The sequence below is a fragment of the Ictidomys tridecemlineatus genome, unplaced genomic scaffold (genome assembly GCF_052094955.1).
Source record: "Ictidomys tridecemlineatus isolate mIctTri1 unplaced genomic scaffold, mIctTri1.hap1 Scaffold_4295, whole genome shotgun sequence".
In the NCBI taxonomy this organism is placed as follows: Eukaryota; Metazoa; Chordata; class Mammalia; order Rodentia; family Sciuridae; genus Ictidomys; species Ictidomys tridecemlineatus.
This window is the reverse complement of record NW_027522778.1, coordinates 51,134-78,767: the sequence shown is the minus strand read 5'-3', so window position 1 is coordinate 78,767 and position 27,634 is coordinate 51,134. Positions and strand designations below refer to the sequence as shown.

The 27,634-nt window shown below is 38.5% G+C and overlaps 1 long non-coding RNA gene and 1 pseudogene across 2 annotated transcripts; one reads left to right on the top strand and one right to left on the bottom strand.

The window, feature by feature from the left end:
* The first annotated feature begins 2,715 nt into the window (after positions 1 to 2,715).
* Positions 2,716 to 4,215, top strand: LOC144373562 (uncharacterized). Its single transcript, XR_013433186.1, has 2 exons — positions 2,716 to 3,150; positions 3,953 to 4,215. It is a non-coding gene; the product is annotated as an uncharacterized LOC144373562 (long non-coding RNA).
* Positions 4,216 to 7,902: 3,687 nt separating this feature from the next.
* LOC144373563 (isocitrate dehydrogenase [NADP] cytoplasmic-like) lies at positions 7,903 to 26,276 on the bottom strand (annotated as a pseudogene). The gene is made up of 10 exons (XR_013433187.1): positions 26,096 to 26,276; positions 24,957 to 25,026; positions 22,448 to 22,586; positions 19,293 to 19,584; positions 16,802 to 16,907; positions 15,250 to 15,427; positions 13,965 to 14,116; positions 11,356 to 11,496; positions 10,382 to 10,544; positions 7,903 to 8,829 (listed from the first exon to the last, which is right to left on the bottom strand). The product of XR_013433187.1 is annotated as an isocitrate dehydrogenase [NADP] cytoplasmic-like (transcript).
* Positions 26,277 to 27,634: the final 1,358 nt, after the last annotated feature.

Below are 27,634 nucleotides of genomic sequence, written 5' to 3'. Positions count from 1 at the left end.
ATTGGCTAGGCCACTGCCCAGCACATATGGACCACGCCCATCTCAAATATTTGTTGAGTAAATGCATAGGTTTGGAGTTTCAGTAGGAGATAAATTTCTCTTAGATCTTAATCAATTGTCTACATGATACTCTGTATTTTGTTTTTTCACTGATAATGATTTTATTGCTTTTGTTCAGGGTGATTCCTAATCAAAGATGGTGAAGAGGATCACTCCAGGAGATGGGAAGGTGACTAGCTTCATATAAATGAGTCAAAAATTTATTTTAAAAACTTACAACTTTAATATAGTGTCTCTTGTCACATTTCTTCAATGTCTGATAGTGTGATCCACCTAGTCCTCTCTGTCTCTTCCAGTGTGTCATGTTTGATCACCACCTTTTGGCCACTCATGGTCACCATGGAGCAAGGCTAGCCCATTACAATTGTCTCATATTGAAAGTGCACTCTTTCTTTTATTTTGAACATAAACAATGAAATCTGCTGAGTAGACAATGTAGAAGCTACCATACTGTCATTTTAAAGACATCCTGATTCTTAAATCCCTCCCCTGTGCCATGAAGAGAGTTTATGAGGCTGCCACATTGGGCCAGATATTTCCCAGTAACTGCCTGAGGAAACGTAAGTGCATTCATGATAAGGCACCTACACCACTGAACTTCGCCAGTTAGTCAAGAATTAAAGCATTCGTAGTACTGAAAAAGATATTGCTTAGCCTGCTTTAGGACATTTGAAGAATGTGTTCATGGAAAACATAGACCCATGTTAATTCCAAATACATTTTGAAAGGCATTCCCACTCTAAAAATAATCACACTCAAGCCCAACAACGGCCCCACTGACTCGGAATCCATAACTGTTTGGAACTCAGCACTGGTTCAACTAAGAGCACCTGCTATGGTCTGACCTGAAAGAGAAGAGTGTAGGTTCTATGGGACACTGATTTCCCATGAGAGTGTCATGATGAGAAGACATACTCAAAACTATTTGTTGGATGATTTGGATTCAAAGACATAAGAAAGGAAAAACCCTCTCCCATAAAGATGGAAAAAAACATACTCAAAAGTTTGGCTGAGATCCAAGTTATAAGTCTTCATGGAATAGTACAAGGATAGGGCAACTAATTTGCAGGAAATAAGTCACCAATGTCCAGGAAAATACAAATAGAAATATGACCAAAAGAAACACGAACTCACTGAGTAATTCTACTAAAAGGAGTTGCAACTGGAAACCATGGAAATTTTTAAATAGGCAAGAGCTGCTCTAGGACACCAGAACAAAAATGCAAATTATCAGTTTCTGTCATATAGTTTAGACATTTTGTAGTGTACCTGGGACATTTTTAGCATTGAAACCATGTAGGACTCAAAAATTCTTGCAGTAGGAAAAGCAGGAGAAAAATTTGGAATCTAAAAATTTCATGTTTTGAAAAATAGGAAAATTCAGTTCAGTTAGAATATATCTTAAAGCTTAACCTCTGAACATATAAATAATGTTCAAGACATTTTTTTCCAGACAAAACAAAGCAAGGCCAACCAGGAAAACAATTATTCTTATTCAGAAACCAAACGAAAGATTTAACCCCTAATGTTTCTAACAAGAAAGCATCAAAGCCTCCCCAAGGTGAGGAAATCAAGGTCCATAAAACCAACTAAGAAGCCCCAGAGGTCCCTAGAAATAATACTTGGTGTATGGTCCAATCAAGATTAGGGAATTTTCCAGTTGGATGGCAGAACATTTTCTTAGAGAGCAACTTTCTGACTTATGTTTGAAAAGATTGAGGATGATGTGACTGAAATAAATGATGTCACTTTCTCGATAGCAAAGTAAAGGTTTGTCAGGAAGGTAAGCCAGCGCTGGGGCGAAGGTTCTGGGCTTTATTCCAGGAGAACATGATCATATGCCAGTTAACTCAAAGGGATTCAGAATAGGTTTCCTGCTACATTTTTAAAAACTTTTCATGTTCAAAAAAAAGAGATAAAGTAAACCACACAAAATAAAGGTAGAACTTAGTAAATTACTACAAGGCACTCCAGGAATCATGACCCTTGTCAAGAAATAGAACACTGCTAGCTGCCCTGAAGCCCTCCAGGGCCCGTCCCAATCCTACTTTGCCCTGCTCCATGGATTATCATGTAATCATGTAGCCCACAGATGTTAGTTGTTTCTTCTTCTTCTTCTTCTTCTTGTTCTTCTTGTTCTTGTTGTTGTTGTTGTTGTTGTTGTTGTTCTTCTTCTTCTTCTTCTTCTTCTTCTTCTTATTTGTCTTCCTCTTCTTATTTTTAAATATTTTTAGTTGTCAATTGACCGTTATTTTATTTATTTATCTGCAGTGCTGAGAATCAAACCCAGTGCCTCACACATGGTAGGCAAGCGCTCTGCCACTGAACCACAACTCTAGCTCCTCTAATTCATTCTTAAAAATAGAACTTTCAAAGTGGATTCCAAGCCTGGCATGGTGGTGCACACCTGTAATACCAGGGGCTTGGGAAGCTGAGGCAGGAGAATCACGCCACCCTCAGCAACTTAGCAAAGCACTTAGCAACTCAATGAGACCCTGTCTCTAAATAAAATATAAAAAGGGCTGGAGATATAATTTAGTGGTTAAGCACTCCTGGGTTCAATTCTCAGTACCAACAACAACAACAAAAAGTAGATTCCACATTTCTCCAAAGGGTTAGTAACTGGTGGTCCCAGCACCCTAGTATCCTCTTATGTTTCTAATCCAGACCTGACTTTTAATGCTACCTTTAAGTTTTTAAATAAGTCTGTAGTCTGGAGATCCCATCTTGAAAATGGCAATCTCCCAACAACAATTTTTGCTGAGCCACTGGGGTGGGGCTGGTGGGAGGTCAGATCTAGAAAGAAGGCAAGGACAAAGACATTTTGCTGGTAGAAAAAGAAGACTGTGTGTGATAGCCCCTTTCAGAAAAAGTGTCAACTAAGAAAGTGGGTGGTGATGTTAGGTGCCCTAATATATACAGAAAGTATTTTTCTCTTGTCAAATTAACTGCTTACAAAAAACTTAATGTTACAGTTCTCTCAGGACCCTACTTGATGAAATTCACACCTGGCCAACTCTGAGGCAATTGAAACATCAAAATATATAGTGATGGTGATGGATTATAGTCCATGGAATAAAATAAGAATCTGTGAGTACACACTAATGTCAATGAAGGAATAAATGGATAAATAGAGGAAGAAAAATCTGTTCATTACAGTGGAATATAAACACTGATTATAATTATATCATATGTAAATTATGAGTGAAGTTTGATGATGCATGCATGGCATCTCTGCCTACTATGTGTTTACAAAGGGGAAAACAGTCCATCCACAGTGGAGGAAACAAGAACTACCTTAACCAATCGAGCAAAGATAACTTTACCAGTATTGGTGCAAACCAACACCATGCACACTTCCCCCTTTCTCCCCACTATTACACACTAAGGGTGCAATATTGCTTTGGTGCACTCTGAAAGTTCCTTTATCTACCTCACCTGATCATCCAAAGAAGAGCACAATAATTGTCTTTAGTCCTTTTACAGAAATATCATTAACCAGAGAAAACTAAACACATATGGTGGGTATAAAGATTAAAGTCTGTCAACACACTTGGGCAGACTTCTGTCACACTGCATTGTCCTCTACTTTGGACCCACAGAGAATCATTTACAACCCATTGTCTGTTCTGCAGGGCCAAGGGACTAGGTGTCAGGATATTGCATGTTCTCTAAGCCCATGGATTTTTAAAGATGTTTCACTATCACCCATTCTTCACCTCCATCACCTTATATACCAGAACAAGGGGAGTATATAAGTTTCTGAATAATGGAAAGTTTCTGAATAATGGACGAGTTGTTTATCTCATTCCTGTGATTTTTCTCCTTTTGTACGTTAACAAGTTTGCATGCCTTTTCTCCTATTTAATCTGTCTTTTTCTGTTTATTTCAGTGAAATTTCAAAGAGGAGAGAGAAAATTTTCCTTCACCTTACACTAGCCTATGTTATTAAAAAAATATCAAGGTTTAGGAAGACAAAGAAAGGCTGAGGACCTATTTAAGACAAGTGGAGTGTGAAAATAAAAAGGAAAATCAGGTGAAAGCAACACCAGAAGAGTTTTTGAAAATGAAGTGGAGGGAAGGCTGGGGTTGTAGCTTAGTAGTAGAGCTTGCCTAGCATGGGAAGTCCAGGGTTCAGTCCAAAGTACTGCAAAACACACGCGTTTGCACACACCATTAAGGAAGTAGCACTCATGTGCATCTCCAGATTATGCCTGAGAACCTGGGAATGTGAATTTTGGCCACCTCCACTCTCTGAGTGCAGGCATCTGAAATGACCAGATAATTATATCATGTTCAGAGACTCAAGATGTGGGTCAAGAGGTTATTGAGCTCTAGTTTCACAGATATTCTTACTAAGCACATATATTCTTTTCTCTATCTTCTACCCATCTAACAGTGACCGTGCTTTCCCAGTATTCAATAGAAGTTTCCTGTGTAAAATTTTTTTGCCATTTTGTCATAATTCAGAACTGCTTGCCCAGGAAAGATTCTTGCTTCCCCTACTTCTTTGAAACCATGATTTAGAACTGTCTGAGCTGTTTTCCAAATTGCAGATTCTAAGATCCAAAATAAAGTATTCTTTAGTTTCTGGTTTTGAATTGATAGACTGGAAGCATGACAACTACATGCAACGTATGATCCTGAAGGTGAACAGGGGAAGCCAGAAATATCACTGGGGCAGTTGTTGAGATTTTAATAGAGACTTTATTGCATTGTATTAATGTTAGATTTCCCAATTTGGATAATTTCACTGTGTTTGTATAAGAGAATATCCTTGTGTTTTTAAAGAAAATACACACTGAAGTATTTAGGAGCAAAGGATTAAAATTTCTTCAAACTACTCTAAAATAGCTCAGGGAGTGTGGGGGAGGAGGGGGAGAGCATATTTGCATGCATGGGGCAGTAGAGAGAATATGATATATCAAATGGTGGAATAGTAAAAATGTCCTCACACTATTCTTGGAATTTTTCTGTAAATTTGGAACAGCATCAAAAGTAAAAGTTATAAACAATGCTACAATGCCTGCAAATTTCTACTCCTGCAGAGCCTGAGATATCATGGAAATTCAAAGTTGTTTCTTTTTCCAGAGCAATCAGCAATTCAGAAGTTATTTTCCTTAACATTAAAAAATAGGGACTGTGGAATAAAACCTCCAATATGAGAGAAGTGATAGGACTACAGCAATTTTACTGAGTGTTGATATAATATCAAGATTTCATTATTATTTTTAGATTAGCTTCTAATCCTCTCTCTTTAACCAAACTCTTAATTTCAGGGAAATTTTTATTATATAAAAATGTTGATGGGGCTGGGGATGTGGCTCAAGCGGTAGCAGACTTGCCTGGCACGTGTGCGGCCCGGGTTCAATCCTCAGCACCACATACCAACAAAGATGTTGTGTCCGCCGAGAACTAAAAAAAATAAATATTAAAAAAAATTCTCTCTCTCTCTCTCCTCTCTCACTCTCTCTTTAAAAAAAAGATGTTGAAGTGGGAGATAGGAAGTCATGAGTTGGTGTCTTAGAAAAATTTCATGTAGAACACAGGGGATAGCTGTGATTCTAATTGTTAAGATTAACACTTAAATATTTTCAGTAAAAAAATTCTTCCTAAGGAACAGTATCTGCAACATTTAGAGAATTTCAAAGCCTGGAACTCTCTTCATTTCTGTCCCTGGATCTTCCTACCATCAATGTTTTCCATGTCAACTATTTGGACTCTCTAGTTGTTTCAGAATAAACCATTACCCTGTGGAGGTATTGGTCAGCATCTGCTCATCTGATTATTTTAGAACATTAAGTATTTTTGGAAGATGCTGATCCTGGTGGCCAGTGGAGCAGCACTCACGAACTCCCAGGATCTGTGAGTGATAGAGGGACTTAAAGATCATCCAATCCCATGCTATCATTTGTTGGCAAAAGAAAACATTCGATATTTTCTTCTTTTACCCAAACCTGAAACAGGCAGATGGTGGAAAGAGCCCGATCTGTTATAGATTCCTGAGCACTAGTGGCTATCAATGTATTTTGCAATCTTGATCAAAGGCCCCATTTACCTTCCCCATGAAACGCTGAACAAACATGGGCTGCTATGTAGAGCAAAGGGATAATAGAGGATCAAACCCAAGCCTCATGCAAGCTAGGCAACCTCTGTACCATTAAGTTGCATCCCCAGTCCTGCTTTTTAAAGTAATTCAAATCATATCAGTGGAAGGGGAACTGGGTCCTCTAATAGTTGTGATGGCTTAGATGAGGAGAGTGAAAATATATTTTATTTGACAATTTTTTAGATGTGAACTTTAAATGTTGAAGTAATTTGAAAGGCCAAAGGTTCAATAATATGAAGGAACTTAAGTTTCACCAGTTTGTTGGACATCAAGGGGCTTTAAGGTAATATCAGCTCCAACTCTAAGTTAATCAGTCTAATTTTATGGTTTCTAATTAAAAACAGTTGTACAATCTCTTAAGACTTCAGTGAGAATTAAATGCAAGTAGAGAATTATGTAAAATAACTGATGTTCCTTGTCCTTCTAATCCAAATTTATACTATTAAACAAAAAAGATTTAGAAGCGTTAATGTTAAAATTGATTCGTTGTTATATCTTTATATTGGAACAAATACTAGCCAAAAAATAACTTACCAGTTTACAATGCTCTCAAAGCCAAACAAAATATAATGGCATGTTAATTCTAAATTTTGTAAAATCTTATTCATAACTATAGTTATATAAACTTTAAAAAAAATCTGTATGGGAGAGAAAAACATTTATTGCCTATTTTTTGAATAGTTTTATCTGGATGCAATGCTTTTTTTCCTATTGCCTGAGTGACATAGTTGATTGTATGAGAAGAATGGATATCCCATTCCCTCATCCCTCAAGAGAGCTCACGTGCCTTGCCTTCTAACTTCAGTTTGACTGGAGATAAATTGCCCAAGACATAGGGCCTTGCCTGCTTAATGATATTCTTCTGTGTGGGGCTGTTCAAGGCTCTAGAGCTTAGACTGGGGTGTACCTCAAGGGTAGCACTGAGGAAACGGTCAAATGTACATCTTGAGTTAGCTCTACCCCACAGGAGTCTGAAAAACTCCATGTGTTATTGGGCCTACGGTATGCTAAGGAAGTGTCTGTGGCCTGACTCTAAGCTTGTCAGGAAATAGCCAAGAGATATCCACCCCAGCTTACTGAATTCTGAGGCATGAGAGTGCAAAACCTCACAGGGCCTCCCTCTCAAAGATGCTAGGATATGGACAGCCTTTCTCTAAGTATGGTAAGCTAGGGAAGCCTCCTCGACTTGTTTTTCTCCCTCAGCCCCCATGTGCCCTGCCAGTACTCATTCATTAACTTATCTCAGGGATTCATCCAGTTCTCAGTGCCACTGCTCCAGCTGGGTCTTAACTGTTTCCTGCCTGCAGTAATCCAACAGCCTCCTAGAAGGTTTTCCTCTCTCTATGTGCCCACCATTCTACCCCTCATCACCTATTTTTTTAAAAGAGCTGCCCTAAGTGCTACTTTTAAAAATGAAAATATAATCATGTCTCTTCCTTCTTAAAAGGCTTCATTGGCCCCCTACTAACCTTTAAGATAATGCCTGAACTCCTCAGCGGTGCATAGACAGAATCTATTGTCTAATTACTCCTTTAGTAATGACCTTTGGCCATTCTCATTCCTCTCGATGTAGTGGGATCCACCTCTCACTGTTTACTTATCCATCCCCCCTCCCCCCCAGTTAATTCTTGAGAGCAGAGATTTTCCCCGCCGCCCAACCCCAGATCAAATCCCTATGGCAAGGAGCCAGAATAAGGCATAAGGCATAAGCATAAATAAAAACCCAGAAAAGAGTCATTAGCACTTGATTTTAATTAAAATTAACAGTTCAGATGAAGACTGGACTAGAATAGTGTTTAATATCAACCTCTGAGAAATCATATTTATATAAAACAAATGAAACAGGCCAGGAGAAGTCCAAAAAAGGTACAGTTTACATTATTGCACGTGGATAAAATGCTATTTAGGGTAGCAAAATCCTCAGGCCAGAGGAGGAGGAAGAAAAGACAAATACAGAAGATAAACCTCTAGGAAGTATTTATTTTGCATTCTGAACTCTCCAATGTCCTCAAAAGTATTTAGCACTTTGGACACATTCACTATGCTCTTGAAATAAAATGACTGCAGTGACTTCAACATGTTTTAGTTACACTTGCATTCTTTGTTCTAGTCATGTGCAAGTTCAATGTGTAGCTACCTCACATACTGGGACATCTGTAACACCAAAATTCCCAGTGCCCACAGTCATGGACAACAGGGAAAGGGAGTAAAGTACTATATTATACAGATTTTAGGGAACAAATACTGTGGCTATTGTTAACCCTTTTGAGCACTCTTGATTTTGGTCATTTATATTGGAACATGTGAAGGAATAACATTGAATATGAAAGTAACTCCTAGGCTGCTTCTAGAAAATAAAACACAATTTAAAAAGAGTTCCCTTCCATGTTCAGGAAGGTGGCAATTACTGTATATATAAGAAAAGGGGTGTAAACTTATAGAAAAGATCAATGCCAGCTTACAAATTATAAAATTGATTTTGTTTTAACCTGTGAGTGTAATACAAAAAAATGTAAACTTGTGGACCTAGTTACCAAGACCACTTATCCTCCTAAGCCCAGACATGAAATTAAAGTTTGGCTTGAGCTAGTTTTATCTTCAAGTTTTCTCCAAGTTTGTCCAGGAACTCAAAGGTATTCAAGTAGTCAGAACGCTGTACGCTAAAAGGAGAGAAAAAAGGAAAGATGGAAATTTAGTTTGTTTCTAATATTGTAGGAGGTAGAGAAAAAAATCCTAAAAACACTACTTAACAGTATTCTATCTATTTCTAGAAGTCAACTGATTAATGTTACCAAGCTACAAGAATACAGACAATGACTATGTTTCCAGTTCATAGGGCTGACCCAGTCTTGGGCATCCTGCAGTGGAGGCTGAAGCACAAACATTCACAGTAGGTTCCATGCCATGTAGATTTGAGGTTGAAACTATCAAAAGTTTCAGTTTAGACTAATCCAATGAGAGCAGACTCATCCTACTCCTTAATTCTTAGAAATAACAAAACCTGTTGAGAGTATAGCCATGCTTTACCTACATTCTCATTCACCGTTACATGTTCTTAAAAAAGCTTAAATGCTCTTGATTTCATCAGTGTTTTATTTAAGAAAAACAAAAAAGAATGGGCTAACTGACATAATCATGCTGGTACATGCCCATCAAATAGGCTGCAAAGATCCTATAGATACTACATATACTATACAGATTGGAACATTTCAAACATTGTATTCTCGATGGAAATTCAAGTTAAGAAATTTGCAGTGATTGAGTATATGCACTTTATTGGGGTGTACTGAAATCTCTGAGGATATACCAGTTGGGACTTGGTATTAGTGTTAATTTTTTCTAAAATTTCTTAAGATGAGTCCTGGGAACCAACTCTGACTTTGAGAGAGTTATCTGATTAGCAGTTAATGCAATGGAATACTGGTTACCATGTCCTCAGAAAAGCCCAAGGCAATCAATGCACAGTAAGTTCCACTGTACCGAAGGTTAGTGGAACTTAAGGAAGTGATAGTAATCAATGAACATCTTATACTTGCGCTACTTATTTGTCTCATTTGTAAATTAAAGAAAATAATGGGATGGAATTAGCTAGACTCTGAGTTCCCTTTTTTCCTAATTGACTATCATTTTCTTAAATTAAATAAGTTGTTCATTCAATTATTGTTAACTAGATCAGCAAATTATAGCCCAGCCATAGAATAAATTTAGCCTGTAGTCTGGTTTTGTACACAAAAGTATAATTGGCAAGTTGCTGTATCTATGCATCTTTGTATTATCTATGACCACCTTCCTGCCACAACAGTAGATGCCAAGTTTAGTATTTGCATAGTTTTCAAAAGACTGTATGTCCCACAAACTAAAATGTAGCTGGGCTTGGTGGCATATGCTTGTAAGCCCAGCTACCAGAAGATTGAGGCAGGAGGATCACAAATTCAAGGTTAGCCTGGGCAACTTAGTAAGACCCTGCAAAAAAAAAAAATCCTAAAGATATAGCTCAATGATGGAGCATTCTTGAGTTAAATCACCAGAACCCCCCCCCCACATACACATACACAATCTGAAATGTTTACTGTCTGACACTACATAATGTCTACTGACCCCTAAAAAGGATGATGGATATCAATTTACATAATTACAAAAAACACTGGTGTTTTGAGGCTGGTGAGGGTAAATGGCAATCTGACCACAGAGTTCAGGGCATCTTATACTTACTTGGGTAGACCTTTAATGCAAGCAGCCAAGTTTTTGGTCATAAAGCCAGCCTCAATGGTCTCAATGCAGACTTCTTCCAAAGCCTTTGCAAAGATGCCAAGTTCATTATTGTTATCCAGCTTTTCTCTGTGGGCTAACCCTCTGGTCCAGGCAAAAATGGAAGCTAAAAAAGAGAAACAGTCATCCCAGGTCTAAGAATTCCCAAATCTTTCACAATTCTCCCAAACAAAACATTTTAAAAAATTTAGGTTGTGGGCTTTATTAGATGATATCCATATAGGACAGAAGTTTTAGGAAAGCTGGAAATAATTTCCCAAATAGAAACTACCCCCCCAATACCCCAAAACCCCAGAGGAAAGGGACCAGGGGGTGGTGGGAGGAGGGAGGGGGAATGTGCTATGAAGTGATATTGGCCAAGTTTTGTTGTTATATTTTGCGCACAGACAATATGTAACAACAAACCCCACCGTTATGCAACTATAATGCACTAAGAAAAAGTGTGGGAAAAAAACCTACATTTTAATGGTATGGTACTAGAGCTTGATGTTTAAGGTATTTCTGTCTTAGAAAAGGTCTCTATATCTTTTGTCTACATGTCTACATTGGTCTCCTCTTTTTAGGCTGCTATCTCTTTTTAAAGTGCTGTCCTTGACACCTTGTTGGAGGCATCTATCCATGTGACTTTAGATGTGTAGCCTCCAGTGACATTTCACTGCTCTAGGGACAGTTGATACACTTGTTGATAATATTCTTTTCTGTAATGTATACTCTTCTACAAAATAGAAAAGCACATTTTGAGAACATTATTAAGCATGTTAAAATAGCTCCTATTAGTAGAATTCATTAGCTACTTGCTGATGACTTTTCACACAAAACACTGAGTAGCCTAAGGAATGTGCCTGAGTTCCTCTGGAGATCTCCTTTGGAGAACACTCTCTTGTCAGAAATCGATGTAGGAGTAGACACCATCTTACTAATAGGATTGGTGGACGTCTCCTGTCCTTTCTGGTACAAGCGGTAGTGGCGTGTTACTGTCCCATGGGCAGCCTCTGCTTCTACTGTCTTGCCATCTGGACAAATCAGCACACTAGTCATCATGCCAAGGGAGCCATAACCTGTAGGTGGCAGAGCATTAAGTACTGGTCCATCTGCGAGAAGACTGGTCTCTCAGCATTGAGAGCAAAAGACTCAATCTTGTCAGGTCTTGGTAAGCAAAGTAAGCATGAGCACATGGAGTCATTGGTAGCTCCTTTGCCTTTCAGAAAATGAAGTATCCAGATCTCAGAGTCAAAGGATCTGGAGAAGCTGAGCTGTTTCTCATTTATCTCTGGTACCTGCTCCATGATGGAGGGTTTGGGGTCTGACTGCCTGTTTTTCACCCTATTCTGTGACTTCATATCTGCTGTGACTCAGTTTTCCTACCTGTAAAATGAGAATAATAAAAGGACCTACTTTACTGTGTTGTTGTGGGATTAGATGAATATACATATAATTTGTGAATATATATTCATATTTCTTAGAAAAATATCTGCACAGTAAGAGCTCAATATCTTGTTGTTATTATATGCAGATACTCTGCTATTCTGAGGAAATAAGGATTAAAGAGTTGTCTCCTGCCTTCAATTTACTATAAACTCATGGGGATGGGAAAAAGGCTCATAAATACAGGATGGGTTAGATCCAAGAACATTCTAATTGCTCTTCCTTGTTCTCTGTAATACCCTCAACAAAACAATTCTCTTCCATGGTTTCCTATTCAAATAACCATATTCTAAGTTAAGTTAATTCACTTATTTTTTATGTACACTTTTTCACTTGAATTCAAGGGACCCTTTCTCCATTTGTGCCACCACCTATGAGTTCTCATTAAGTTAACAATGTAAACTTCCAATAAATAAACAAATGGCTACTTTTGTGTGGGCAGAGATCAAGTGGATCTACTCTAATTTCATTTTAGTTTTTGGTCATCTTTAAGCCCAGTTAAGAAATTTCTGTGTGGAATTAATAGTTCCTTACATATCACTGTATTTCTTTGAGGCTTCATAGATACTCAAATTAAGTTGATTAGAGAATTCAGGACCCTACCATGGTGAATTTGTCTATTTATTAATATTAGGATATAAGCTTATGTCATTATCAAAACTGAGGACATAAATGAAATGGCCTGAGTCTGAAGTAGTTTGTGTCTCTAGAGTTGAATGAACAAAAAGATAGCTGGGCTGGTTTTCATCTATTTAGCTGAGATCACCTGATCTACCAGACTCTGGTCTTGAGTAGGTCTCTTATCAGGGCCCATGGTACTTAGATCTCTTGCTTCATAGTCCTTTAAACTTTTATAACTGGACATTTACATCTGAAATATTTCTTTTGATACTCTCTTCTTATTGCCATGAGAACCTTTAAACATGGAATAACTTTGGGTCCCTCTCCCAGAACTCCAATGACAAGGAATAGCTCTCCTCATCTTCTGTGGAGTCACCACTAAGCAGTGCACCTTTCTGTATGTATTTAGTACCAACCACCAAGGATCTGGAGACAGAGGAGGTGGAAGTGGTGTTGGTAAAAAGTTGTGTAATTCAGTTATCTGATATAAAAGTAATCTTGGGGCTGGTCTACTGATTTTCAAACTGATTAGAGATGTTTAACTTTCAAAGAGAAAAAGTAGTACTTCCTTGGAGAAAATAAACATAATTAAAGCCTATGCAAACATTCATCTGGGGAGAGTCAAGTTCCTACAGCTACCAAGAGTAACTGAAACTGAGCAGCAACTTGGTGCTGAGGAAAACAGGAAAAGGAGAATTTCTGTTGATTTGGCCAATTCCCCTGGCATGAAGTACCTGGTTCCTGGAATTTCTGTGAATGGCCCTGGACTTCTTTTCTCAATATTTCTTTGTACAATCCCCTTTGTTAAAAGCTAAGCAGTAAGCTTAAATTAAAATATATATATTATAATTATATTAAATTAAAATGTACATATATATATACACACACACACAGACATAAACACATACACATATATATTTATATATACACACACACACACACACACACACACACAGTAACAAAGCAGCCTGATTCAAGGCTGGCAGTAGGGGCATGATCAGGACCTGTTGCCAGGTGAATGAGCTCCTGGAGATACTGCTCACAGTTGCCCGACAACCCAGGCCACTCACTTTATTGCTCCTCCTTGCCTGAGTACACTTGGTTTTCATAATATCACCAGAGGGAAAATGAATGCAGGAAAAGGTGGTGACTTCTGGACCAGGTAGTTGGCTAACTGCTGGACATTTTAAAACTTCAAGGAAAAAAAGGATGAGGTGAGTTTAACATAAGACTGGAGCCAGCAGTGTTAAACCCCTGCTTATTTCCTCTGTGACCTTGAATAATTCACTTCCCCATCTAAACTTAATTTCTTTATGTGTCAGAAAATGAATGATGGATCTGGGTGTTTTGTAGCACTAGCATTTCATAGTTTTACAACTAAGGACTATGAAATCCCTCTTCCCAAACTATAGATCTACCATGGAATGACCTCAGGGCTAACAGGCTCCATCTACCTCCACCTGCTGCTCTGGCTCCTTACCTTGGGCCATGGAGTCTGACTGCACATCACCATCATAGTTTTTACAGGCCCACATGAAGCCTCCCTCTGATTTCATAGCTTGAGGCACCATGTCATCGATGAGCCTATGCTCATACCAGATCTTTTGGGCTTCAAATTGGGATTTGTACTGCCTAAGAAACAAGAGAAAAATTAGAACAATTAAAAAAGAAGTTGGCTTTTCAGGGCTGTCATCTGCTTCTCCCAAAGGCTTGGAAGAGGACAGAGAGCAGACTTTTTCAGTAGACAGAGCACAAATGTGGGACTCTAACACAGGCTAAATCTCTGCTCAAGCATTCTCTGGCTATTAAACCCCAATTTGGCCACCTGTCACACCTTGCAGGAAAGGTGTGATACAGTAGGCTGACCCAACTATTTAATTTCTAATTTTCAATATAGTACTGATCATATTCTTGAGACTCAGAGTCTTTTAAGAATGTAGCAAAGGAAGCTGAGTATAGTGGTCTATTCCTATAATTCTAGCAACCCAGGAGGCTTAGGCAGGAGGATTGCAATTTCTCAGCAATTTAGCAAGACCCTCAGCAACTTAGCAAGACCTTGTCTCAAAATAAAAAATAAAAAGGGCTGGGGTATAGGTTATTAGTAAAGCACCCTTGGGTTCAATCTTGGTGTTGAAAAGAAAAAATAATATAAAAAAGGGAATAAAAGATATTCCAATGACATGATATCATTCAGGAAACTAGATATACTATGGGACAGTTTCTAGGCTTAGTACAGATGGATGGTTGGAAGAGGGAATCAAAATGCCTTTGAAAAGATTTTTTTACCCAGAAAAACTGCATCTGAACTGAAGAGTTAACACAGGCTCACCTCACAGGTTGTTGGGCCCGAGGTTGTTATAAATTTATACTTAAGTTCAAAAGACCATGTAAGGTAGAGTTTCAATCATTACAATGATTTTTAGAAAGAAGAAAATGGGCCTGACTCATAAACTGACATATTTGACAAATCAGAACTTTCTATCACTAACAGGGTACTTTAGTCAAATACTAAACAATCCTGGCTCTGTGAAAAATTAAGGATGGACCCTTTTTTAGAACATGTTTATTTTCCAAAAGCAATTCAGAGTGGTTTTATTTCACTCCTGCTAAATCTTACTTTTGCTCTTATGTAATTTAAGGATTATTGAAGATTTTCACTTGATTTGTCACAGAATCAAAGGGATAAGGAAATGCAAATTCTATACCATAAATGCCAGCTTACATGGAAACAAAAGAAAGAAAAAGGAATAAAGAATGGCAGTTACTTGTCATATATCTCCTGAAAGATGTCTTTAAAGCGCCCATCATATTTCTTCAGAATAGTGTTTTTGGTGCTCAGATACAAAGGCCAACCCTTAGACAGAGCCATTTGGAAGGAACTGTGTGCAAAATCTTCAATTTACTTGTCTTCATTGTACATTTCCATGGCAACTCCACCACCCACTGCAGGGAGCAATGAGAGAAAAAAAGAAAGTAAATGTGGGATAGCTGGAACGAGGTTAAAGGAATCTCCACAACCAAAATACCAATTCTTGGCTCCCCTGGCTGAGCCTAGACTTCAATTCCCTGGCAGTCTTCCAAAATGAACAGTTCAGAAGTTTTCAAGGGACAGGATAGGATGAAAATAAGTTCTAGATAAGAATAGTCTAACTTGTTTTGGAAGGGCCACGGAAATAAGAAAAGCATATGGTCTTCAGGATCCCAAAGATACTGAAATACCAAAAACTACTAATATGGGGGCTGTGGCTGTGGCTCAGCGGTAGCACACTTGCCTGGCATGTGTGAGGCACTGGGTTCGATTCTCAACACTGCATATAAAAATAAATAAAATAAAAGTCTAACAACAATTAAAAAATATTTTAAAAAACCTGCTAATGTGACAGAAATATACTCACAAATGGGCAAATAATTTTGAATTTGTTTTTTATGTACTTTAACAATTTCCAACATGTATTTTGAACTTAAGGGTGTACTCAGCCCATAATTATTGAGAGAGATTTGCATTTTAAATACTAAATGAAAATTCTTGTAATTTCCAGAAGGATACTGAGCATGTCTACTGCAATTGGTGGAAATAATTATGCTACATGTAATCATTCATGTTTCACAACTTTTATTAGTTGAACTCTGAAACTTGAACCCATACCAACTCCCAGGGTGCTGAAACTCACAGAAGTAGATTCTATTAAGATGACATTATTTAAAGGAGGTAAGGAAAAAAAAGATATATAGGTGTTATCTTTTTTTAAAATTTGTTTGTTTAAATTTTTTAAATTTGTTTGTTTAAATGAGTACTATCAACAACTTTTGGGTGGGATTGCCCTAATGAAACTTTGAAGCTGCCAGGGAAGAAAAATCAAAAAAACAAATGTTTCACTTTCACAGGATAAATTCCCAGAAGGGTAAGGAGAAAATCTTAGCAAATAATGCAACCATTTCTAAATACAAACCCCACCAGAGCAAAGGGTAGGATTGCATGACAGATGATTTGGGGCTATTAATGTTTAATTTATACCATTTGTGCATAAGATATTCCTGCAAATCTTCCCTCCATATTTTAAGACAAATGCATAAATGTCTCCTTGTCATTGCCTATATGCATTTCCAGTTAAGTGACTAATCCCTTCATGCTTTATTCATGCCATGGGAGGGTATGGAACCAACTACTTTTTAAGTTAGATTTTAGGTCCTGTAGAAGTGTAGAATTGGGTTATATTTTTAGGCAGTCACTAATTTTGAAAAAAAAACAGTAATAATGTTTCTAAATCATTTGTTTTAAAAAAAAGAAGATGTAGCTTATGATGGACTCATACATACCTTCAAAGTTATGTACCAGGTATGTCACCTTCTGGGTTCCATCACTTGGTGTGTAGGTTATCTCTACTTTTCCAGGCCCAGGAACGACAAAATCAGTTGCTCTGTACTATATAAGTAGGAAAAAGGTATTAAGAAAAGAAAAATATCCCAATAGGAATTATAAGGAAATATATATATATATATATATATATATATATATATATATATATATATATATATATATCTGAGAGAGAGAGAGGGAGACAGAGAAACACACATGAGCACAAGAAGACACCAAGATAAACAAGAGAATATAGCTTGTCCTTTTTTTTGTTATTAGGGATTGAATTCATGGGTGCATAACCACTGAACTACATTCCCAGTCTTTTTTATTTAATTAATCTGAGACAGGGTCTCCCCAGTTGCTGAGGCTGGCCTTGAACTTGGGATCCTCCTGCCTTAGCCTCCTGAGTTGCTGGGATTACAGGCTACCACATCTGGCAGATCTTTAAAGAGATAGAAACCAAGATAGTCCAGAGTTCCTCTAGTTAGTGGTAATGCACATTAAAAAGTCAGTCAGTATTTATTAGAAGGCTACCATGTATGTGACAGTTTTATGGGCACTGATACAGAGAACACAGAGAATCACACAAGATACTTTCTTTAGGAAGCTTACCAACCTAATAAAGACAATACTAAGTGAGAAGTGACAGAGAGTTTTCAAATGTCAGAAAGAGTCATAAGCCAATAAATCAATAAAAATGCTGCAAGGTGATGAAGAGATACAACCTGGCCCATGGGCTGAGAAAGCTGTCCTGCAGGGAGGATTATAATACTACTTGTGCTGAAAATGATGATAGAGCTGATGCTTTGTCCTTACTATGTATCAAATGCTTTAAGATGATCTCATTTGATTCTCACATCAATCTTACAAAGATGTCAGTGTGATATAATGAAAATAATGCATCCTGAGTCCAGAGACTTGGGATCATTACTTAGAGTTTCAGGGCTCAGTCGTTCCAGTTATCACTTGTCCACATGAAAAAAATCATCTGGAAGCTGCTGTGACAGTTGATGAACCCCCCCCCCCAAATCCTGCTCACCTCCCTCATGAGCATAAGCCATTCCAGTGGAGAAATGTGCCTGGTACACATGAGGTATTCACAAGTCATTCATGCACTGAAACTTACTCAAAGACTTGGGTTAATTGGGAGACTTGGAGTTAGGAATTAACAAGCACCAGCCACACCTATAGGTTGATAGTAATACTAACAGTAGGTAAAAGAGTATTCAGATAACAAAAAAGATTAAATATCTACTCTACAAAGAACACTTATGACATATAAAGTCATTAACTATGGGTTGCTGATTTGTTTCCATTTCTCAAAAGGAAGAACTGAGACATCAAGGCACTGTAAATGCTTTGCATAGGGTTTATGCACATTTACACAGCAAATCAACCTGGCATTTGAAAATTTTAATCTTGACTTTAAACAACAGAATGTCCATTATTACAAATGACTGATGCTACAATTAAAAAAAAAAGACTGAATTGGTAAGAACTGCCACCTATGCATCCTTGCCTGGGACTCTGGTACCTGTGAGGGGCCTGGCCAGGATGAAGGGACAGTATGAACCACAGGGTGGAACAAAGTTAACCAACTCCTTGGGGACTGAGCTGGCAACCCTGTCCCCAGAAACATCTTCCCTGGCCACACCATTTAAAGGGATGACTACATAGAAGTGCAGATTTTGGATTTTAGCATTAGGGAATTCCTGTTTTTAAGGTTCTTGTAAGACATAAGCTTCTTTCTATGAAAATCTGAAACCTGCCTCAACACAATTTGGAATTTGTTTAATTGGCAGCTTTTCTGCTTAACTTGGCAATGAGTCTATTTGTATACAGAATCCATTTTTGGTTTTCAAGTAGGAAAAAATGTTCTAACTAGATTGCTTTTAAATACTAAGCCAGTTATCATGTTTAATATCATATTTTGTGGTTTTCAACCCTATCTGTACATTAGAATCACTTGTGGAACTGATTCAAAAGCCTGAATTCAGATTTCAGCTGGTGGAGATGGGACTCAGATATTAGACAAAAACCAAAAAGGTAAAGCTAAACCTAACCAAACCAATGAATCATTCATAAGTGGAACTTATTATGCAGCCAGCATTGAAAACCACTGACCTGGTTGGATCATATGATACTACTAAAAAATAAAAAAAATAAAAAATAATTGGGCATTTGTGTGATATAACTAACAAAAGGATAAAGAAAGAAAAAAACATGTTTGGCAAAAATCATGTGTTGAGATGGGTATCTACAGTAAGTTTATCTGTATTTACCTCTACTTAAATGTGGGTAAATATACAGCTATACATACTAGAATTTCTAAATTTTGCAACTTTGCTTAATGGGTGTAGAAACCAAAAGATAAGGATAAAAACCCATATAAATCAGAATTGCTGGGTCATGTAAAAATATATGGAAAATTATGCCCAAATGACTTACTTGGTCCCCATAAGCATGATGGCCTATGATGATGGGTTTTATCCATCCATTCACAAGTCGTGGGATATTTTTGCAGATAATTGCTTCTCTAAAGACAGTGCCACCCAGAATATTTCGGATAGTGCCATTTGGTGATTTCTACATTTGCTTCAACTTGAACTCCTCAACCCTCTTCTCGTCAGGGGTGATAGTAGCACATTTGATGCCAACATTATACTTCTTTATAGCTTCTGCAGCATCCTTGGTGACCTGGTCATTGGTGGCATCACTATTCTCTATGCCTAAGTCATAGCTAGAAAGGGAAAAAAGTATCAATACTTCAGGAAAATAAATAAGTTATAATCCATGACCCCACTGGTGACACGCAGAGGTTGCTATGCAGAAGATAAAGGACTCAAAGACACCTAAATCTGTCAAGTTTTAGCACTGATGTATTCTAAACATAGAAGATGACTGACAATTCAAGAAGGAAGTAAAGAGTCAAGAGAACTAGGCTAGTGGGCAGTTGTCTATCTGGAAATTGAATGGAAAACAATGAACTCTGCCAAATTGCCCCCTATTTTTTACCATCTTGAGGCAATAACAACACATGAACAACCCTTTGGCATGGCTTCCCTCTATATAATTAGCATACAAGTTAAACCTAAGCACTACCTAATTTTCCCTTAGTAAATATTGTGCTTGAAAAATAAAGGTGTGGAAGTCTTAAAGGATGTTTTGTATTCTGACATTAAAGTGATGAAGGGTATAGAGATTACTGTTGTGCAAAAAATACTAATGACTGCTTCATTTGTGCCAGTTAGTCATAAGGTGAACCTTCCCCTAATTCTTGGGCAAGTCTCTATGTTCTGGAAACAAGCCTGCAGTTTATTGGATAAGTAGTAGAACCCATCATCAGTTTCATATGCACCAGAAAGTTTTAGCTCAACGTACACCAACACCCATACTGCAGGTCATTCAGAGCTGAATGAATGTTGGCTGTTCATGGAACACAAAAACATGATTTTATGGAAAGTAGTAAAAATAAAATAATAGAATAACTTATTTTGTTCTCTAAGAATTTAAAGTTTTTCAGCTCTCAAAAAAATTGCTAAACCAAATAGTCTCTAGATTTCTGTTCTTAGTTTTCACATCTTCTTTCCTTAGATATTGTTGAGAGCCACAGCCAAAGGGGCCCCAGCAAACTTCCAGCTGCCAGCAAGCTTCAGACTGCCCCAGCAACATCTAGCTGATTGGCTCCTCTGCGGTGATGTTCATTGGGCTGTTTCCCTGCCCTTCAGACTGCCAGCTGATGATTGGCTCACAGCTGCCTCAGCAACATCTAGCTGATTGGCTCCTCCACGGAGCTGCTCATTGGGTGACTTCTTTGGCTCTGCCCACGCAACCCAGCCAATCGGCCTCAAGAGGAGGAGGATTGTGGGAGGAAAAGGCTGGTGTTGGGGTGAGAGGCTTGTGGAAGCCGGTGGTGGCAGTTGGGCTCTGAGGGTTTTTCCCTGGAGCTGTTTTGTTTGGCGTTTGTAGTTCTAAAAATAAAGTTAGTTTCTTTTTGATAAGTGGCTCCTGATTTGTGCCAAGCCAGACTTCGGCAAGATATCCCAACTGCTGATGCAAACACAGAAATAGCAATCTTGATTGATTCACAAATAAAAAAAAGTCTAATGCTTCAACTTTAGATAATTCACATAAATCTAACAAAGCCATATACTTTCTTATCTTCCTGCATAGAAAATGCTGAATATAGACAACGTCTAATCCCAACTCCACAAGAAGGATGGCCACAGTTTTCATGTTCCTAGGTATGATTCTCATCAGAAGAATCTACCAGAAAATTAGTGGATTTTCTGCTTCCCTTAACATTTCTAAAAGAAAAGAAGAAATAAATAGCCAGGACCACTACTGAGTCTTCATAAAAACAACAACAACAAAAACAAAATAAAAAATCAAAAAACAAAATCAAAAACAATCAATCACTACACTTCTTTCAAAAAGAAGCAGAAATAACAGCAAATTTGGAACAACTTAAAACTTATTTGAACTTGCAAGAATTCTTTAGTTTGTAGCCACTGACTTTTTTTTTCTGCCTAGGCATAAAGACACCCCTTTAAAAGGCCTTATGAGTCTATACTACAGAGGCTAGCATTATTATTCTGGACCCTGTAAACCCCTGCAAGTTCACATAATGTCATGCAAAGTTCTGAAAAAGGAGAGAGTTTGTGAAATGCTTCTTCAACCCACTTGGAAACTGTTTTTATGCTCTGTTTCCTGTATGTTTGGTGGACTCCTACAAGCACAGTCTTTACACCACATGGTGGCTGCAATACAGACATTATCAGCAGCTTAATTTTAGAACAATTAAAAAGGGCGTCTAATGACAGCATGAGAACTGAATGTCTAAACCAAAGCAAGTTAACGGGTCCTCAGGACACATTCTGAATACTTCTGGATGGAGACAGACACTTAATAGTTGCCAACAATTTGACTGAAACGTGTTGTACTATACCAGGCTTTAGCTACTTCACCTTTTTAAACATTCTGCCTCTACTTAGTTTGAATGTTCAAAAACAAGAGCTGCTTATAAAAGACACAAGGAAAAAATGAGAGAATTACGAACATACTTTCACATCTGCCCCCAAACACTGTAAAGACTGGGCAAAGAGACAAAGATGACCTAAGGGAACTGGGGCTTGAGGTGGGTGTCTCAGAGAACCATGAGGGTTCTTTCAGTGCAGCAGCTGTATGAAAGGGTGAAAGGTCAAGAATGAAAAGGAAACATCCACTGACTGATTAAGAGAATGATAGAAAATTGAGATTGAAAGGATAAAATTTACTTTACTATTTTTTACACCCTCTCGTTTTTTTCTCTTCCACAAGTAATACATTGTGCTACTCGTGGGCACTGATTTATTACAAATAAAACCATCACTGGAATCAAGGTAAGAAAGCCCTCAAAATTTGTTCCCCTTATGATTCTTGAGTTCTAGATAATGATAAATCCAGTTTTTTTACTAGAATGTTAAATTAGAAGGTTCATTAGGTATATTTAAGCCTGTTCACAAAACATGGCTACATCTATTTTTAAAAGCCAATTGCACCCTGAAATAACTTAGATTAAACTTTCTGAATCTGCTAGCTTCATGGACGAATAATTCATTTACCTATGCAGATCCAATTCCACATAAGGAAAAATGAGTTTTTCTTTAATCAGTTCCCAAATGATTCGTGTCATTTCATCTCCTTGCATCTCTACCACAGAACCGCCATGGATTTTTTTGGGACATTTTTACTTCAATAAATCTAAAAAGAAGAACAGATTGGATATATGCCTTGTCATTATTTCATTATAAAGTGGAAATGAAATATAAACAATCTCGTGACTACTAAAAAAACAGTTCATAATAGTTCTTACATGCAAAGCAAATAACAATTATATTTACCATCAGAATCGAGAATTTTCTCTGTATAAAGCATTGTGTTGTGTTCTTTATATGTGGTTTGTGTCAGCCCTATTAGCCCTATAAGATGGAAATTGTTTAACCATTTTACCTTTAGAGAAAACTAGCTTTGCCCAAGGCCACCTTGCTAAAGGGTAGGGGTGTCTGACCTTGTACATGTCCTTAATAATGCAATCACTATTCTCAACTATTGGTTTGTCTTATGAAATGAGATTATTTTCACAATATCATCCTATTTGAACATATTTATCCAATTCAATTCCTCATTTTATTGGGCCCATAAGATGAGCAGAACGGCAAGTGCTAGTATTTGTCCTAAAAAGCTGTTTTGGTGAAAATAACTACCATTGAGGAGATTCAACTGGTTATGACCCATATTCCAAATAACTTCAGAAGTGCAAGACAAAGAATTCCTGGTGGAACTGTGCAAGATAAAGAATTCCTGGTAGAACTGTGCTTTCCTAGAGACAACACAGGCTTCAGAGATGTGAAGCTAAATAGAAAAGTGACTTCTCAATTAGAGAAATCTGAATAGGAAAGGTCCCCTGCCCAGGACCCAAGCATGTCCCTGTCTTGTTCTTTAGTATCCTAACTCCTCCATGGTTCCTCTGGCCCTTCACAGGCGAGGATAAGCTACCAGTGGGTGGAATGGGGGAAACAGCATTGTTTTAGGGAGGCATGGCCCTTTAAAAAATGGCATGTGGGGGTACAAAATACCAATTAATCTAATCCCATAAAGAACAAAGCTGGATCCTTTGGAAGAAATGAAACTGTGAGCCTTCAAAGAAGACCATGGTTTATGCTTATTCTCGAAGAGACACAGGCCTTGAGCCTGCTAAAAGAATCTGTTCCTTCTCATGACACTTTAATAGAAATTTTGCCCAGCAACACAACTGCAAATTACTTTTAACCCCTTAAGTTAGAGTGAGGACTGAAAAGTCAAGAGAAATCAATTGAAAAAAATAAATACAAAAATAAATAAGAAGATTAGATCAGAAGCTGAAAAACAGTCTCTCTTGAACAGTTGAGCTAAAGCATTCTGGCCTTTAAATAAAAAAGTATAAGTAAGCTGTAAACCTTAGTTTCTTGTGATAAATGAGGATATAATCCCAACCCCAGGCGCACTTTCACTTCTCAAATTTGTAGTTCTAGATTCCTGCTTATTAGTATTCAGGAGGCTCCCTATATCTTACCAGGGAACTTAGAACTCAACTAGAATAAAAGAAATGAGCAAACTTGTGGATGAGTTAATTACTTCTATCAGTAATTTCAAGAACATTTTATAGTATAGCTTTAAGTGTATGAATCTGTCATGCTTAATCCTACTGTCTTTGGTTTAAAACATAACAAATAAAAGCAGCGGCAAGCTTATCTTGGTTTTGATAGTACATTTTCATGGCCATGTTCTTACACAGTATTATGCAATAGTTATGACTGGGCTATTTTTCCTTGATGGCAAATACAGTTAATAGATCAGACTCTGTATTTAAAATGGCAAAACTAAGGAACAGTTTTTTTTTAGTTTCCTTCTCAGTGAATGCAAACATACTCTCTGCAATAATTTTTCTATGTGTTATAATGCATTACTGAACATTTTAAGTTTTCCCTGCATTAATTATGTATTAAATTTTCTTCTTTCAACAACAACAACAAAGAATTATTGTTACTACAATGTAAGGCATTAGTGTGTTTCTTCTGGATTTGATTTTAATGCCCTGGGCTTTAGATCTCACTGGATTTATTGAATTCTTATACCTCTCTGGTTTTCTATCTCCATCCAACCCCAACTTCTGAAAGAAGGGCTGTTTCAAGCCCAATAAATGAACAGCCACCAGTTCATTTATTGAATCTGAAGGTAGTTAAATTCCAATCTCCTGACATACTAGTGTAATTCCAGAAAACAAACTTGGAATAATAATACAGGGTAGTTCAAGTAAAAAGAGCCACTTGCTCTATTTTATTTTTGTTAACCTCAAATTTCTAGCCAATTTTTAAAGGCTATGTTTAAGAACTACAATAATTGCTGGCCAAATATAGTCTCTTGCAGATCAGAGAAGACGCTAGGCTAAAAGAAATAAAGCGGTTTTAATTTATCATTGGAAATATTCTTGACTCATTTCATTGCAGTATCTTAGCTTGCCCTCAAAACTAATTAAAGGCAGGATGGCCACATCAAAGAAAGTACAGAAGAAGAGAAATTATGAATTCTCACCTTTACAGTGAACGGACTTCTAGTCACACCAACTCCTCTCAATCTTGTGGACTCAACTGCAGTTTATCTCCTAAAACACAACAAAACCGGGAATAGAAAGTCTTAAAACAAACACACACACACACACACACACACACACACACACAAACAACACAAACACACATACACACACACACACACACACACACACACACACACACACACGTCAGGAGGATTTAACTGTTTTTAATACCAGTCAGGCTGCCTGATTTATCTGGTTTAAAGTACAGTGCTAAGTATCCAGAGGAGCAAAGGGCAGCTTTGGGTCCACGTCCACCTTCCAAATAAAGGTCGAGGGAGTACAAATCTTTCTACCTGCACACATCTAAGGGTGCGTCCCTGGTCCGTAGTCTGTTAGCTGGCCTAGGGGTTTGTACGTCCTCGGGTGACGCTGTGAGCTTGCAGATGTCCCTGTGGACGTTGTGCAAGAGGGCTCCAACGGAATCTGGACGGGTTCCTCTTTCCAGATTTCCACTCTTGATGTTCCCTATTGGGTGCCGGGACCTTTAACACCCAGACACTTGGAGCTGGCAGAGTAACGCCCTCCTAGAACTTGAAATCCCATCTCAAGGGAGGAATGCTTTCCCGACCCCCACCGCGCCCAGGGTGACCTAGGGAACAGTCTTCGGATCCAAACCAGAGCTCCGCCCCCTCGCGCCCCCAGGCGAACGCAGCCTATGTGCCACTGCCAGTCCCTCGCAGCCTGAGTTCGCTGTCCACGCCCAAGTCCTCAGCTTACACCCTTCTTTGCACCCAGTTCCCCACTGTCACATGTGAAACCTCCTACAGCAAGATTTTCCTTTCCGTATGCAGATCTGGTCTTCCACTTGTCAATGCATCCAACTTCCTCAGCGCCCAATTTCTTCCTCCCATGCCCAAGAGCAGGTTTCCCTACCTCCAGCACCCTCTTCTTCCTTTTTTTCCCTTTCCCATGCTGAATACCTGGATTTGTCCCTGCTTGAACTTAGGCCTTGCCGCTAAGTTCCTGCCTCCATAGCCAAGACCAGAGCTTTCTTTCTTTTCCACATTCCAGCCTTTTATGAATTAAAGCCTCCCACAACAGCCAGGGACCTGGGCCGCCCCTCAAAGCCTGAGGTTACCTGCAGGGGAAGGTACGTTGGCGAGCAGCCCGAGGCGCCACAGTTATTCACACGCTCAAACTCACACTCACACACAGGCAATCCTCACTGGGCCCAGCTGTTTCAGCCTGTGACACCATCTCTACAGATCCAGGGACCAGTGGGCGGGTCAGGGCTTTTTCCTCTTCCCGGCTTTTGTCCCCTCCCAAGCCCCACCTCCTCAGCCCACCTCCCGGCCCCGCCCCTGTCTCCAATAGCTGCCTGCCGACTCCTCGGGTTGGGCGGGGCCAGGGCCTAGGGGCGGGCCCAGAGAAGCTGGGGCTCAGTACTTGGGGCGACCTCCGTGTCCTCCGGGTGGAGGAAGGGGCTTCTTTGCAGCTGGGATTCCTCTCCAAGCCCAGCTGCCGAGGAACGTGAATGCCACTTGCAGGCCAGGGAGCCGGCCGAGCTGAGGCTGCAGCAGCCCGGCCATGTACCAATCTAGAGCACTGTGAAGCGTGTTTTCAGGTCCGCAGTAAAGGCACCCAGACCAGCACCTCGGCGGGTTCCCTACCCGCTGCTGCCGGTTGGTCTGTAGATTGTAATGTGCCTTTGGAAGGAGAGTGTTCCAGCCAACATGGGGTTGCTTTGGGGCTGCCAGAATGCAAAGTATGCAACAGATATAAAAGCAACCCTGCCTGCCTCAGTAAATAATTTCCATCACAACCAATAACAAGATCTTTAGGGTTTTATGCACCTATAATTCCAGTTATTACCATATACTATAATAAGCCCCATTTACAATTTGCATTAAAACATAATGAAAAAGATGATTATCCGGGTTCCAAGGTAGCTGCACTAAAGATGTGAAGCCTTAGAAAACAGTGGATTTTTTTAAAAATTCCATTTCCTCCAGAGATTCATTTTTGTATGTGTATTTCTTAGTCTAGCAAACATGGGAAAACAGTATTTTATATTGCTATTTGTAGGATAATAGCATGATCAAGAGTCAATGTTCGAAATTTTATTTTTTAAAATAATCTTTCATTGGATTATAATTGACAAGCAGGGCAAAATGCTCAAGGTGCATTTTGGACGCTAGAGGGCACTAGCGGAGAAGAAAGCAAAAACCCAGCCAATTTATTAGTTTTTAATATGGATTAACGGATATTAGCATCCACGTCTACTTATTCCTGAAAAAATGGTTATAGAAGAGTGTAAGGGTGTATCTGCATCTCAAATCTCAGGTCTTTGGTCACCTGAGATTGTAAATTTTACTCCATATCACATCTGGTTCACGTGGTTTATTATCCCTTGCTGATTATTAAAAGTAAGCAATCATACCCATTCTTATTCAGGGCATCCTTCAAGTTACCTAAAATATAGTTTCATAAAAAATGTTGGTAACGGGCTGGGGTTGTGGCTTAGTGGTAGAGTGCTTGCCTCTCGCGCATGAAGCCCTGGGTTCCATCCTCAGCACCACATAAAAAAAATTAAATGTGTCCACGGAAAACTGAAAAATAAATATTAAAAAATCCTCTTTCTCTCTCTTTAAAATAAATAATACAAATAAAGGTATCT